Source organism: Eleutherodactylus coqui, chromosome 4 (genome assembly GCF_035609145.1).
Source record: "Eleutherodactylus coqui strain aEleCoq1 chromosome 4, aEleCoq1.hap1, whole genome shotgun sequence".
NCBI classification, from domain to species: Eukaryota; Metazoa; Chordata; class Amphibia; order Anura; family Eleutherodactylidae; genus Eleutherodactylus; species Eleutherodactylus coqui.
In genome coordinates, this window is record NC_089840.1 from 151,319,774 (window position 1) to 151,336,272 (window position 16,499).

At 44.6% G+C, this 16,499-nt stretch overlaps 1 protein-coding gene across 1 annotated transcript in view; it reads left to right on the plus strand.

Annotated features, from left to right (window-relative positions):
* Nucleotides 1-737: 737 nt before the first annotated feature.
* Nucleotides 738-16,499, plus strand: part of LOC136625810 (synaptotagmin-2-like) — a 154,555-nt gene continuing 138,793 nt past the window's right edge. Inside the window, exon 1 of the mRNA XM_066600323.1 lies at nt 738-789. The gene's annotated coding sequence lies outside the window, so the exon portion shown is untranslated. The remainder of the gene's footprint in view (nt 790-16,499) is intronic.

The window sequence follows — 16,499 nt, forward strand, 5'->3', positions numbered from 1 at the left end:
GCACCCTGATAAGTTCTGTCCAGTTTTCTGTCATAATACTTGAAACACACTGCAGCATGCTGTTCTATTTTTCCGGCATGTATAACTGAATCCATGATGGAACGAACGGAAATGTGAATGGAGCTTTAGGGTTTGCTCATGTGAGCGTTCTATTTCATGTGAGGTTTGATGGCGTGAATAGGTGTGCGCCATGTGCTATTTCTGTGTTTGTTATGGCTGTTGAAGTTTGGTTTCTTGAGTATTCACTGCGGATTAGTGCAGCAACTATATGGACCCTTCTGTGTACGTTTTTGTGTGCGCAAACACACAGGAGCTGGCGAAATGCGGACGCCAGCGGTTTTTGGTCGTGTAAACACGCAGCATATTTACGTCACTAAATTACGCTTCGGCCCGTGTGAATGAGCCCTTAGAAATCTGATTACATCAGCTATGTCACTGACGGCGTTTCCTTGGGACGGGCTCATAGCGCAGGACGCAGCGACACATCGGATTCTTAAGCCCCTCACCTTTCTGTGAAGGCTTTTTTCTAAATAAAAGGGGAGATATAAAGCGAGAATGATTTGGCAGCCGCCATCTGGGTCAGGGACGGTCCCACTGGGACAGGAGTTCTGCATATTAGGGGGCCGGGATCGCCCAATCCGGACTCGGATGCAGGAGGACGTGGTAGGAATACGAATGAGCAGCAGCGGCGACGGGCGGAGGGAGGAGCAGCCAGGCTCCGGACTACTGCAGGCAGAGTTGCAGATAAGCGGCGACCAGCGGGCAGCAGGACGGGGACTCCGGCAGCAGGTAACGCTGAGCTCGGATGCGGGGGCAGGCTGGCCGGCCGGCCGGGCTAGGGCTCCTTGCTGCGGCGCCGGGCTCTGCGGTCCGCCCTCTACAGTAGCGCCGCACATTCTGCAGCATCAGCGCTCTGCGCCTCCCTCATCCCTGGCGCTAATCTACTGAGTGCAGCCGGGAACAGCCGCAGCGCCCGACTACTGGGGAGGGTGCGGAATGCGGCGTCCGGGGAGGCGGACCAGGGCGGAGGAGACGCGTCTTCCACAAGTTTGGCTGCTGCGGCTTTTTCTTCTCTTGGCAGTGGCTAGAATGTGATCCCTGCAGGCGGCATGGAGACAGGAGAGGACGGTCCTGCGGATTGTGTGCCCCCTGTATACCACCTTGTGTACCTCTATGTATACCTCCATGTGTACTACCCTCTATGCCCCCTGTGTACCTCTATGTGTACTACCCTCTATGCCCCCTGTGTACCTCTATGTGTACCACCCTCTGTGCCCCCAGGTCTCCCCATCTTCTGGTTGCTGTAGTTCTTGCCGCACCGTCTTCTCGTCTCTACGACTTTCTTATTTACTCCCTCATTTACTTCTGTCCAGGGTGACTTTGCACAGGAGTTCTGTATTCCTGTATGGGCGATGCATTGCTCAGCAGTGTTTCCTCCATCTGCATAGGTGGGAATACTGCAGGAGCACAGTGCACCATAGTGCATCATAGGGCATTGTGGGGTACCTTAGTGCATCATTGTGCATAATAATGCATCATAGGGCATAATAGGAGATTATAGGGCATCATAAGCAATCATTGAGCATCAAAGGGCATCATAAGGTATCACAGAGCATCATAAAGCATTGTAGGGTATCAGTGTAGCGCTGGGCACCATAGAGCATCATAGGTCATCATTGTACATCACTGTACTTAATAATACATCATAGGGCATCATGAGGTATTATAGCACATCACTGAGCATCATAATGCATTATAACACTGATGCCTATAATTATGCCGCTGATGCCGTTTGATGCACAGTAGTACACCATGGGGCATCATTGAGCATTAGAGAGCATTATAAGGTATCATAGGGCATCATAATGCATTGCAGGGTACCATAGTGCATCACAGGGCATCTCTGTGCATCATAAGGCATCACTCTGCATCATATTGCATTGTAGGGTGCCATAGTACATCATTGTGCATCACAGGGCATAATAATGCATCATGGTGCACAACAAGACATTACAGGGCATCATAGTGCATCAGGGGCGTCATAGACCATTACTGAGCATCAGAGGGTATCGTAGGGTATCACTGTGCATCATAAGACATCATAGGGCATTGTACTGTACTATAGAACATCATAGGGAATCATAGTGTGCCATAGTGCATCAGTACAGCATGATGCACCATAGTGCATACTAGGACATCAAAGGGCATTATTGTGCATCATGGTACACTATAACGCATCATAGGGCACCATAGGTCATTATAATGCATAATTGTGCAGCATAGGGCATTATAACACATCATAGGGCATCATTGTGCATAATGAAGCATCACAGGGAATCCTAGGGCATTACTGTACATCACAGAGCACTATTGGGAATCCTAGTATGCTATAGGCCATCATAGTGCAACAGAGTGAGTCATAGGCCATCATTGGGCATCATAGTGCCTAACAGTGCATCATAATGCGTCATAGTGCACCATAGTATATCATAGGGCATCACTGTGTGCCGTATTGCATCATAATGCACCAAAGCGTATCATTGGGCATCATAGTGTACCATAGGGGTATCACAGTGCATCATAAGGCATGATAGGGCACTATAAGTCATCATAATGCATAATCGTGCATCATAGGGCATCATTGTGCATAATGTAGCAGTATAGGAAATCATAAAGCATCATAGGCCATAAATGTACATCACAAAGCATCATAGGGCACCACAGGCCATCATTGGACATCATAGCGCACTACAGTGCGTCATAGGCAATCATTAGGCATCATAGTGCGCCATAGTGTATTATAGGGCATCACTGTGTGCCATAGGGCAACATAGGACATCATAGTACACTATAGAACATCATAGGGCATCATTCTACATTATTGAGCATAATAGTGCACTATAGTGTTTTGACTGTGCATCAAAAGTCATTATAGTGCATTAAAATGTATCGTAGAACATCATAAGACATCATAGCAAATCATTGGGCATTATTGTGCATCATAGAATAGCATAGGACATAATTGTGCATAAAAGGACATAATAATGCTTAATAGTTCACCATAGGGCATTATAGCGCATCATAGAGCTCCACAGGGCATCATAAGAAATCACAGTGCATTATAGGGAACCATAGTATGTCACTGAGTATCATAGGACATCATAATGTATCGTAGGACATCATAGCCATACATCATAAGACATCATAGGGTATTATTGTGCATCGTAGGGCACCAGAGAGCATCATAGAACGTCACTGTGCATCAAAGGGCATCATAGTGCACCATAGTGTATCACTGTGCATCATAAGTCATCACAGTGCATCATAATGTATCGTAGGGCATCATAAGACATCATAACAACTCATTGGGCATTATTGCGCATCATAGAACATGATTGTGCATCAAAGGACATCAGAGTGCATAGTAGTGTACCATAGGGCATCTTAAGGTGTCATAGTGCACCATAGAGCATTGTAGTGCACTATAGAACATCATAGTGCGCTATAGTGTAGCATAGGGTATCAGTGCAGCATAAAGCACAATAGAACATCATGGACAGTATTGGTGCATCATAGGACATCATTGTGAATCATGGTGCACTATTTGGCATCATAATGAACAGTAGTGCATCATATGACATCATAATGCATAACAGTGCACCATAGGGCATTATAGTACATCATTGTGCATCTTAAGGCACTACAGTGCATCATAGTGCACCATAGGGCATTATATTCCATTAATGTGCATCATAGGGCATGATACTGCATCATAAGACATCATAGTGCATTAGAGGGAATCATAGGGCATCATAGTCCTTCATAAGACATTAGTGCTGCATAGTGCATCATAAGACCTAATAGTGCACCACATGGTATTATAGCACAGCATCGGGCATCAAAGTGCACCATAGGGAACCATTGGGCATCATAGGGCATTGTAGTGCACAATAGGGCATCATATGGCACCATAGGGCATTATCGTGCATCATAAGGCATCAAAATCCATTGTAGGGCATCATAGTACATCATTGAGCATCATAATGCACCATAGCGCATCACAGGGCATCCATGTGCATCACAGCACATCATTGAGCATCATGGGGCATCATAGGGCTTCGTAGTACACCATAGTGTGACACTGGACATAATAGGGCATAATAGCACATCATAGTGCACCATCGGACATCATTGTGCATCAATGTGGATCATAGGGCATTGTTGATCATAGAAAACTATAGGACATTATTGTGCATCATAGGGCATGATAGTGCACCCTAGGGCAGTGGTGGTGAACCTATGGCACGCGTGTCAGAGGCGGCACTCAGAGCCTTCCCAGCTGGCACTTGCCGCCGTCGGCTGCTCACCACATAAGTAAATACTGGCAGGGGTGCCGCAGCTCCCCTGCTGGTATTCACTCAGTAGAGCTGCTAGGGGTGCTGATCCCGCTGATGTCAGTGTGCAGCCGGGATCCTCTCCCCCCACCCCCCCCCCCCTCCTCTGACGTCTCCTACTTGGTTTCACGAGAGCAGGGGAAGGGAGGAGGTGTCCGTCAGCACGTCACAGTGTGCTCCTGGGATCAGTGGCAGCAACAGCACCGAGCAGGGGAGGTGTGCGTGTGGGGGTGCTATTACTACAGGGGCCACTGTGGGATATCACTATTACTACTGGCTACTGTGGGATGTCACTATTACTACTGGGGATGCAGTGAAGTGTCACTATTACTACTGGGGACCACTGTGGGGTGTCACTATTATCGCTGGGGCCGCTGTAAGATTTCACTATTACTACTGGGGGCTGCTGTGGGATGTCACTATTACTCCTGGGGCCGCTGTGAGATGTCACTATTACTACTGGGGCCACTGTGGGATGTCACTATTACCACTGAGTGGTGTCACTACTACTACTCGGGCCACTGTGGGATGTCACTATTACCACTGAGTGGTGTCACTATTACTACTGGGGGCCACTGCGGGATGTCACTATTCCGACTGGGGCCACGATGCGGTGTCAATATCACCGCTGGGGCCGCTGTGCAGGGTCACTATAACCACTAAAGCCGCTCTGGGGGGGAGGGTCACTATTCGCGCTGGGGCTGCTCTGGGGGGGGGGGGTCACCCTTACTGCTGGGGCCGCTCTTGGGGGGATCAATATCACTGCTGAGATATGTTTACACGAAGTGGAAATGCTGTAGAATGTCCTCAGTAGAATTTCCATGGCAAATTCCACAGCATTCAAAAAAAGTCAAAATCTGCACCCGGTCTATTTTGAAACAGCCTTGTCCTTTTAAGAATGACGGAGCTAAAAATCATACGTTGTGATAAGCCCCGCCCCCTGACATGTTGGCACTTTACAATAAATAAGTGGGCTTTGAGTTGCAGTTTGGGCACTTGGTCTCTAAAAAGTTTGCCATCACTGCCCTAGGGCATCCTAGTGTGCCATGGTGCATCATAGGTTATTAATGTTCATCATTGCATCATAGAACATTATAGGGAATCATAGGGCATTATAGTACACTACAGGACATCAGCACAGCATAGTACATCATAATGCATAATAGTGCTCCATAGGGCATTATATCACATTACAGTGTAACATTGGGCATTATAGTGTTAGGGGGGGTCTTTGATCAGACCGTTCAGCTGATGCTGTCTGCTTCCGAATTAGTCTTAGATATGAGTACTCATAGACAACTCAGATGGATGACCACAAGGGTGTGCGGTTAGCCAAAGAAGAAGTGAAGTTTATTCAGCAGAGTTACAGAAGTTATAGAGGAAATCTCTTTACGTAAGATTTAATTACTGCGTGTGTCCAAGGTCGCTGGACATCTGGAGGAACAATTAATAATACTTCTTTCAGATATCTCCTACAAGAACAATATATCAACACTCGGTGACAACTGTATCAAAGCAAAATATATCCTTGAATAAGTTTCTCAGAAAAGTTTCTCAGAACAGGATGACATGGGAAAGTACAGATAAGACATGTGAGAACAAGATTCAGGGTCATATAGAGAGAGAAAGTTAGATAAAGTAAAAGTTGAAGGAGAAATTAAACGTATTTTTCTTTTATTTATTTGAGACAGGAGAAAATCTAGAATTAACCCCTCACAATAGCATATCATGTAGCATCATAGGGAATCAAAGTGCATGGGGCATCATAATGCACTAAATGGCGTCATTGGGCATCATAATGCACCATACGGCTTCATAGTCTATTAAAATAATGTACCACAGTATATCTTAAGGCATCTTTCTGCATTATAGGGCATTAATGTGCATCATAGTACGTCATAGTGCATCATAGAGTATCATTGTGCACCATACAGTATCAGGGCACCTTAGTGCATGATAAGGTACCATAGGGCATCATAACACATCATAATTCATCATAGGGCATCACAGTGCGCCGTAATGCAGTATAGGGCATCATAGTGCGTCATAGGGCATTACTGGGCATCATGGGGCACCACAAGGTATAGTATTGTGCCACAGTGCATAGTAGGGCATCACTGTGTGTCACAATGCATCACAAGACATTACTTTGAACCATAGGACAGCATTGCCGAGCACTGTCCATCATAGGGCATCATAGTGCACTATAGGGCATCATAGTGTGCTACAGGGCATCAGTTCAGTGTAGTGCACCATAGGACATCAAAAGGCATCAGGTGACATCATAGTACATCAATCATAGGGCATCATTTGTACATGCGTATCATTTCAGGGGAACTGGGATCTTATTTCTGAAGATGCTGCTATCCCTTAAGTGCTCTACGTCTGTCCAATGCTTCACAATATGATTGATGCTGGTTGTTTACAGTGGGGCAAATTCATCAGTAGGTTGCTGCGGCACAAAATTCACCATGAGATTATTATTATTATTTTTTTTTAATGTTAAGAAATCTCATGGCATATAAGAAACACTTGAAGACACTGCACTGACCTATACTTCCAGGGGCATACCTAGAACTTATGGGGGCCCATTACAAAACTCAGAATTGGACACCCCCACCCCAGGCCTTCCCAGTGGGCCGCATAGCATCTGCATCATCTTTTGCCATCGGCGACACAAAACTGTGTTTTAAATGTGGTGCAGGAACAGGCCTTGCCCCGACACGGCTTTTTTCACCACTAAAGTCTCTTAAGATGTTGAATGATGCTTCTGGTAGTGTCTCAGCGGTTTGCAGGACTTCCATACTCCAGTTTTAGTTGTTTAGCTGTGGGACAGCTTGCAACCATTAATATTAGTTTCGGTAAGTTCTTTTAGCTGATGTTGGGTTCTGTTGTAAGACAGTGGAGACTCTCAGACACCGTTGCTATCTGCATTACTACAGATACTCTGTCAGACCATCATGTCTTTCATTAGTATTGGAAGCATGTTTATTTAAAGGGGCACTAACTTTTCTGACAATTTATGCCCATCTACTGGCTTGTTAGTTTCATCATATCTGCAGTATACTTGCATTAACAATTTTGCTGCTTTACTGCTGTAAATCATGTTTGAAGTGGCTGCCACTAGGGGTCTCCCTTCCAGCTTCTCTGCAATCTCTGGTAAGTACAGAGCTTCCTCAGTAACAAGGACGCACAGATGTTTCTATAGCAACAGGGGGAGGGACTATCTTTACATGTGGCTCATCTGTACTTACAGGCTGCAGGCTGACAGATCTGTAGACACTGTGATAAGAATCCCCACAGTCTCCGCCTCTCCTGCTGTTACAGCATGTGTGTATACACACACACACACACACACACACACACACACACACACACACTCACTCTAGTGGGTATCCTAACCATTTAACCAGAATGCCTATAAATGTCTGTTCGCTCCCGGCACAGCAAAGGGGCAGATATTCAGTTACTGCCTTGCTGCTGATTGGAGAGAGACTGCAATGCAGAATGGGAAATAAGGAAGTCAAGACAGTGAACCACTGGCAGAATGCTAGGCTTGCTACACGCCCCTTCCTGAAAGTGGACTGCAAACAGCAGAGCAACAGAAAAAAAATAAGGAAGACCACTGTAGCAAGCAGAGTGCACACGCCTCGGGATCGCTGACCTCTTATATGGAAATGGCGCACCACACATGTAGAAACTCCAGAGACGTGGATTTCTTTATCTCTGGCTCCTGCCAGACTTTATTTTCACAGCATACAACGAAAACACAGTTCATATGTACCCCACCTTGGGTGGGAGTCCAGGGTTGTCGTCCCTGTCGGACTCTGGCTTTTGCTAGGCCACCAGCCTGCAGCACCTAAGCTCTACTGCACTGGTCCTCTCTCTCTGCTGCTTCCTGCACAGCTGCCTCTTTTGTAGCTAACTCTTGCTACAACTAGGGTATTAACCCTTTCTTTCCCTCTTGCAGGTATTAGAATGCCTGACTAGCACACTCTGCAGGTCATTCTGTGTAATGCACCGCTACACCACCTAAAATCAGAGAACCGGGGGGATTTTAGAAAACGTGTTGGAAACTCAGATACGCTTTTAACAAATAAGAAAAATCGAGTAGCGGGATTGTATGAAAAAATTCCTTAAAAACACTGCAGCGAAAACACAATTTTTCCATCTCAGCACCCCTCACCTGACTGCCTATCACACCCTGGACGTCTGTGAATATTGCAGCCACTTCCATTCGGTGTAGCCTTCTGTCTGATGCTTATCAGACACCTTCTTGATTCTAGAGTTCTCTATGCTTCCTTTTATGCTATTCTGTGCATATAAGTCCATGATGCATCAGCACAGCATCACCTGATTAGCCAGAGACAGTGCTATCTCTGCCTGCTGGGAGGACACTGTAATTATTATTAACCTCTACAACTACCTGAAGTAAAAGGTAAAGACCGTAAATATACAATCATGCAATCACCAGTAACTGTGATAGCAATCCACTCCCACCTCGCCCCGTGAGCAGCCTCTGTGGTACAGTTCATGAAGTTCTGGTTACGGAGTTCTGGTAACCCTTTGAGAGACCAGAAAGGCAAGTAATTCCCAGGGGTTCACAATGACATCACATGATGAAACTGAAGAGAGTAACTAAACAAGGTAATACCAGCTGACTTGTATATTCTGGGGGGCTAGTTACAAAGGAGAGAGGAGAGGGGTCCTGACTGGGGTTGCCCCTTGAGGACTATGAAATCTAACCAACAAGGACAAGTAAATGAGTAAGTGAAGCACAGGAGCTGCGGATTATTGGAAGAAATAGACGTGGGCTGCCCATTGCTACCACACAATGGCTGCTCCGGTAAAGGGGTTTTCTGGACAATTTGTATTGATGACATACGTCCAGTACTTCCAACAAATAAACATGAATCCATGGCTGCAACAAATGCAATAACAGAAGCACACGCTACAGCACTCAGATACATTTAATAGCTGAATACAATTGCACAACTGCTGGTTATACTAACCGCATGAAAAATGAAAGGTTCTTAGCGCACATTTTGATTGAAACATGGGCATGTCCGCCTTGACCAGATGACATAGTAACATAGTGTGTTAGACTGAAAACACACCTCTGTCCATCCAATTCAGCCTATTACTCCCCAATGTTGATCCAGAGGAAGGCAAAAACCCCCCAATGAGGTAGAAGCCAATTTTCCTTATATTAGGTGGAAAAAATTCCTTCCCGAGGCCAATTTGACAATCGGAATAATCCCCGGATCACCGACCCTTCTGAATAATCAGTGATATCACCTGTAATATTGTAACACTCAAAAAAGCTGTCCAGTTGAATCTTATTGAATGGACACACCTCTGTGGGCAAATCGCTTCCCAATAAATGGGGAAGCTGTAGACCTGGCTATATACTGTCACTGAGACCAATGGGTGAATGGAGAGCGCTACAAAAGTGCATAAATACAACAAAGATCAAAGTCAGCACTTCCAACAAATGTGAAGCCGTGGCTGCAGCAGACATGTGTTCTGGCACTTGTAAACATTTACGTCTTAGTGACGAAGCCAAATTTTGGAAATCTGATATATGTCACTTGAGCATAGAATAACTCCGTAAAGGTTTTGCATATCCAAGCGATTCTGTCATTGTTTTTTCGCCACATATTGTACTTCATTTAGGTGGTAAAAATAGACCAATAGAAATTGTGTATATTTATTAAAAGTGCCAAAATTGGGAAAATTTTGAAAACCTTTAAATTTTTTTTTTTCCATTTTCAACTGGGATATATCAAATATGTGCAAACATACTGTTCAAATGTTTGATAAGATATATATTTTCCTCTGTTTACTTTTACGCATTTGAAAAAACTTTTTTTGGTTTAACCATTTAGGAGACGTACAAATTTAACATTAATTATTAAAATTTAGAAGAACACTTTGTTTGCCTACACCAAGCCAAGATTGCAAAGGCTCATAGGTGCCAGAATGATAGATACCCCCACAGATTACCTAATTTTAAAAATTACACCCCTTAATATATTCATTGAGGGGTGTCATGAGTATTTTGACCCCATAGTTTTTTTTTTCAAGAGTTAATGCAATTTAAAAGTTGAAAAAATAAAATTTCATATTTTTGCAAATATGTCATTTTAAAGACAGTGTTTTTTTCTGTAGTGTAGATGAAAATGAGGATTTGCACCCCAAACTGAATACCCCTGTTTGTCCTGTGTTCAGAAACATACTCATTGTGGCCCTAACCTCAAGTCTCTATGCATAACAAGACCCAAACCGAAAGGGACAGCCGGTGGCTTTCAGAACAGACATTTTGCTTGAAGGTGTTTCAGGCCCCATTGCCCACTTGTAGAGCTCTTGAGCGGCTAAAACGATGGAGAATCCCCACAAATGACCCTATTTTGAAAGCTAGATCCCTTAACGAATTCATCTAGGTTTGTACTGTGTATTTTGACCCCACAGTTTTTGAATGAATCTAAGCAAAGAAGAAGGAAAAAATTTTGTTTTTAATTTTTACTTAAATTTTTTTTATGTACAGCAAATATATGAATGAAGACTTTCACACCAAAATGGATACCCCTGTTTGTCCTGTGTTCAGAAACATACCCATGGTAGCCCCAATCTATTTACAGGACACATGGCTAGGCCTGTAATGGAAGGAACACCCATTGGATTTCAGGGCACAACTAAATAAATTCCAGGGCCCATTGCTCAATTGTGCAGAAAGAAAATTGACTCCCTAAAAAGACGCCCCTCTCCCGGCCCCTCCCGCCTTTTGGCATTCCCCATATATTTGATAAGGCTACGGCCAAATGGGGCGGAAATCTCGCAGAATGACCGCAGTGGGAGCACACGGTAATACAGCGAGATTTCCGCGGCAGAAATGCAGCTTCAAAAATCATGCCATAGAGAGGAGAGATGGTTGCAGCGGAGACGGTGATAAAATTGGCATGCCGCAGCTTTGAATTCTACGCGGCATGTCAGTTTCATCGCAACTTGGCCACAACGGCTTCTCCACAGCGTGTGGACGAGATTTTTGCAAATCTCGTCCATTTTGCTGCTTTATCCCAGGATAAAAATTGCTGGCGGAATTTCCATGCAGAAAGGTCACACAGAAATCTCGTGGCAATTCCGCCCCGAGGAAACTCAGCCTAAGGCCCCCTGACCCTGGCAGTGATTTAGCCGGCGGTAAATCGCCAGCGAATCATGCTGGCTGAAGCTTTCCATAGCATGGCTCAGTGGCATGGATGGGGTGTAGAAAGTGGCGCTCTGTGAACCTTCACACCTTCTCAGACTTATAAGCTTGCTGAGGTACGGTCGTCTCACACAGAAGGTGTTCAACAAACTGCTCCTGGAACTGCAAGAAGGTGAACATTCCCGGGGACCACTTGTAAATTAGGTATTACAGGCAGCGATCTGAATTAGATAGATCGCTACCTTTTTATACCAGGCTCCGGTCTTATGCTTCACCAGGTATGGCTGAAGCACCTAGTCGGACAGGTCTAGACCCACCATAAATTTATGAAAATCAGTGACACAGACAGGTTTTCTTTTGTCCGTTGCAGCCTCCCTCTCCCTTACTGCTACTGAGATGTCTGGGTGCAGTCGAGAGCATGTAGATGTCCTTTTTGTTGTGCCACTTGACAGCAAGCAGTGAGTCACTTACCAGTGCGTATGACGCCCCCCTTTCCACCTGCCTGGACACAAGGTGTTGTGGGAATCCAACTCTATTTTTTTCTTATTATCCCGGCAGGCCCCTGTATTTGCGTCATGGAGGAATTTGAATAGTGGGACACTAGTATAGTAGTTGTCCGTATACGCATGGTACCCCTTATGTAAAAACGGCCTCATTAGCTCCCAAACTATTTTCCCATTTACGCCGATGTTATCTGGGGGATTACGGTATATCGCCGGTATATCCTGCTGCGCTCTTACACACCCTATATAATTTGATGCCATACCTGGCGCGTTTAGAGGGGATGAACTGACTGAAAGAAAGCCGCTCTTGAAAGTCATCAGGGACTCGTCAACGGACAGATTATTATCAGGGGGGAAATATAGTTTTAAAAGTTACTTTTAACAGGTAGATTAGTGCCCTCAATTTATATAACCTGTCATAGGCAGGGTCTCCTCTTTGGTATACTAGGGAATTATCAGCAAAATGGAAGAACCGCATTAGCGGGGCATAGTGAATGCAAATACTGGTGCTGTGTGCACAGCACTGGTAGACCAGTACGAGTGGATGGAGTACTTTTTTTTTTTTTTACTAATCCCATTAATAATATGATTCCCAAGCATTTTTTAATCGCTGTGATATTTGTGGGGGTCCACAGTCGGGAATACACAGAGGTGGGGTGCTCTGTAATAAATTGTCCAGCATAGAGGTTTGTCTGCTGCACAATTAATTCCATGACGTTATCACTAATAAATGTAAAAAATGAAAGGGGGCAAAATTAATGACTTCGACATTAACGCACGAAGTCGCTGCAAATTGGGGTATTTGGGGTGAAAATAGATCTGAGGAATCCCACATTGTGGGAGGCTTGGCACTACTCGGCCCTGATGACGCAACAACTGCTTCAACCTTCATAGGGCTAGTGGTAGAAGCAGAATCGTCTCTGTTGGAATATATGTCTTCCTCTGACACACTTTCAGTATCACTACCTGCACTGCTTGAACACAACAGCGTTGCTTTACACAATAACGTCTATGCCCCATTTTAGAACAATTTTTTTTCAATGTACGTAGACCAAATGTGTCTGTATATGATATATATATTAGTGGGAGGACAGCTCGGTAGAAAGCGGGTGGGCGGCAGTCAAAGGCGGAAACCAGTGGATAAAGTCCAAAAGCAGGCGTGACCTGCGTTTATTTCAGTCCAAAATGGTTAACACAAATGCAGCCTTAGCTTCAGGCACAAAAATAACAGTCCAGCAATAACAATAGGCAGCCTCTGCCTGACCAGGTCACGCTCCGCAGGTGCACCACACAGCAAGGTTTTTCAGCTCTTAGCAGGTATTACAGGCTGCCAGGGTCCAGCAGCTATCTCATTGTACTCCTGGCTTTTTCATGTTGCAAACAGCGGGACATGCACTTCCTCCAGCCCTACTAGGCATAATAGCAGCACCTAAGGGCGATGTAGCGACCATCCACTATCACGCCCCTCAGTACCTCACTATATATATATATATATATATATATATATATATATATATATATATATATATATATATATATATATAATTATAGTAATTGTTCTCCACACAGCAATTTGCCTATCTTTGTACCACATACAATAATAGTGCCCCCTTAGTGGAATCAACGCAGCAATAGTGCCTTTTTGTATCCATAATAATACCCCTTACTCCTCCCACACAGTAATACTGCTCCCATCTGCACAGTAGACCTGTCAATCAGTGGCTAAAGGAAGGGTAAGGGTTGGGGAGCGTTCATGCGAGAGTATCAGTAAGCATCACCGAACTCATCTTGGGCCCTGCACTACACACAAATATAAATTAGAAAAAATGCTTAACGGATCAATTTATGTGACAGATGATTGAAATTCGTGTGTCCTGAAGCGTTCTAACACCTTCTTGGGCTCAGTTGAAAATGTCTTGAGTGAACCCCCTAAATTTTTCAGTGCCTCAAACAAACACAAACATTTATACTCTCCTAACCCCACACACTGTGGCGCTCACCTGTTTGCTGTGCTCTCCTGGGGCCACTTGACACTGGTGCTCCGACTCAGGCTGCAGTTGCATGTTTTTCCTCTGTCTTCCTTCAGTGCAAACTGCTCCACTGCAAGACAGCTCTTCATCCCAACACTCCAAACTGGCCCCATTCTTTATTTAATACAGACCGCCATGAGGACTTCTTCCAGTCCCTTTATGCCCCCATAGTAATATAAGCCCTTCTGTTACCCCCCCACCACCCCATAGTGATATGTGGTTCTCTTTAGCTTTTCTTGACTGCCCTGTTTAACCCCTTCCCGCCCCAGGACGTATCGGTACGTCCTGGGAGCCTGGTACTTCCCGCAACAGGACGTACCGGTACGTCCTGGGGATAGCGCGGGATCATATGTGATCTCGCGCTATCCCGCAGCGGGAGCCGGCTATCAGTCACAGCCGTCGTCCCGCTGCAACAGCGGGGGGGCATCGGAGATGCGCCCCCCGCTGTTAACCCCTTCCCTGCCACGATCTAAGTAGCTCGCGGCAGCGAAAAAGTTCATAGAGGGACCGCACTCCCTCTGTGTCTCCGGCCGGCACTCGCGATGTCACTCCGGCCGTCACTCGCACTGGCGTCCTGTATTGCCTATGCCTATGATCGCTGTATAAGCGATAAGGCATGGCAGAGCAGTAGCTCTGCCATGCCTTATGGCTGCGATCATAGGCACAGTGCGGCAAGTCCCTCAGAGGGACTCAAATAGTGTAAAAAAAAGAAAATAAAAATGTAAAAAAAAAGAAAATAAAAATGTAAAAAAAAGAAAAATGTAAAATAAAAATGTAAAAAAACCCCTTTTTTATGCTTTTTCTAATATTAGCATAAAAAAAATGTAAAACCCCACATATTGGGTATTGATGTGTCCGTAACGACGTGTACAAAAAGAACACGCTTTTTATTTTGTACGGCAAAAAGCGTAACAAAAAACGCTAAAAAAGAGGCAAAATGCTAATTTTTAGCATTTTGCCTCCCAAAAAATGCAATAAAGTGATCAAAAAAGCCGTACATTCCCCAACATGGAACCAACAAAAACTGCAGCTCGTCTCGCAAAAAATAAGCCCTTATAGAGCTCCGTACATAGAAAAATAAAAAAGTTACAGGACTTTGCAGCTATAGAGAAAAAAAAATTTCCAAAAAAAAGGGCTTTTATTGCAAAAAAGTGTAAAAACCTAAAAAAAATATAAGAATTTTGGTATCGTTGTAACCGTACCGACCCGCAGAAATAATTTAGTGTGTCATTTATGCTGCATGATTAACGCTGTAAAAAAGAAAATCTATGGCAGAATTGATGCGTTTTCTCTCCCTGTTATCATAAAAAAAAATTATAAAAGTTTTACGATATAGCCTATGTACCCCAAAGTGGCACTGATAAAAAAAAAACAGCTGGCCACGCAAAAAACAAGCCCTTATAAGGCCGCGTCGACGGAAAAATAAAGTTATGGCTTTTGAAAAACGGAGATGGAAAAATACCAAAAATCGCTTGGTCCTCAACACCAAAATAGGCCATGTCATTAAGGGGTTAAAGTCCCATCCAGTGCTGTCACTTCTTGTTTAAAGGGGTTGTCCAACTTACATTTTTTTTACAGCCTTGTTCCTCATGCTGAAAAATTATAAACGGCTTCCTACTCCCCCTCTTTACTCCCGACGTGTCTCTCACTGGCAGCTCTGGGGTCTCCCCTTTGACGTAGTGTTTACAGGCTACAACAGTCTTTTACTGGAACTCGCAGGCTGCTGCAGCCTGTAAACAATATGTTAGAGGGGAGACCCAGAGCTGCCAGTGAGGGACACTTGGGGAGCAGGGAGACGTGAGCATGGGGAAAATGATTGTGTAAGAGAAATGTAGGTTGGCCAACCTCTTCAATGACCTGGCCTTGTATACATCCTGGCACACTTGATGTCCCAGCAACACGCGCCCACGGTCCTCCTCCTTTGTACCTTCTCTCTGGTTTCGGTGCAGTAGAGAAGGCTATAGAAGATAAGGACTGTGGCTGTGCACTGTATACAATGCCAGGGCATTAAATAAGGAGTACAGCATCAACATGGGACAACAAAAGAATCATTAATATGGCAGTCAGATTGTCTTCTGTGTCTCCCCCGTCTTGCGCTCAGGTTTTCAATTGTGCTCAATGTCCAAAGGGAGAATCGTGCTGCCAGCTTTTGCCAGGGGTTCTGTTGCAAGTGCACCATTTGCCCTATGGCTATAGCGATCTTGAGCATGTATGTCTTTGTATCTCATTAATGTTACTAAAGACTAGTTTTTTGGATTATAATAGTATAGAGCCTGTAGAATAACATTTATCTACACATGTAGCAATTGTTAACATGACCGACCTATCATAAGTCGATTTACAACAGTTGAGTTGTGATAAGGCAATA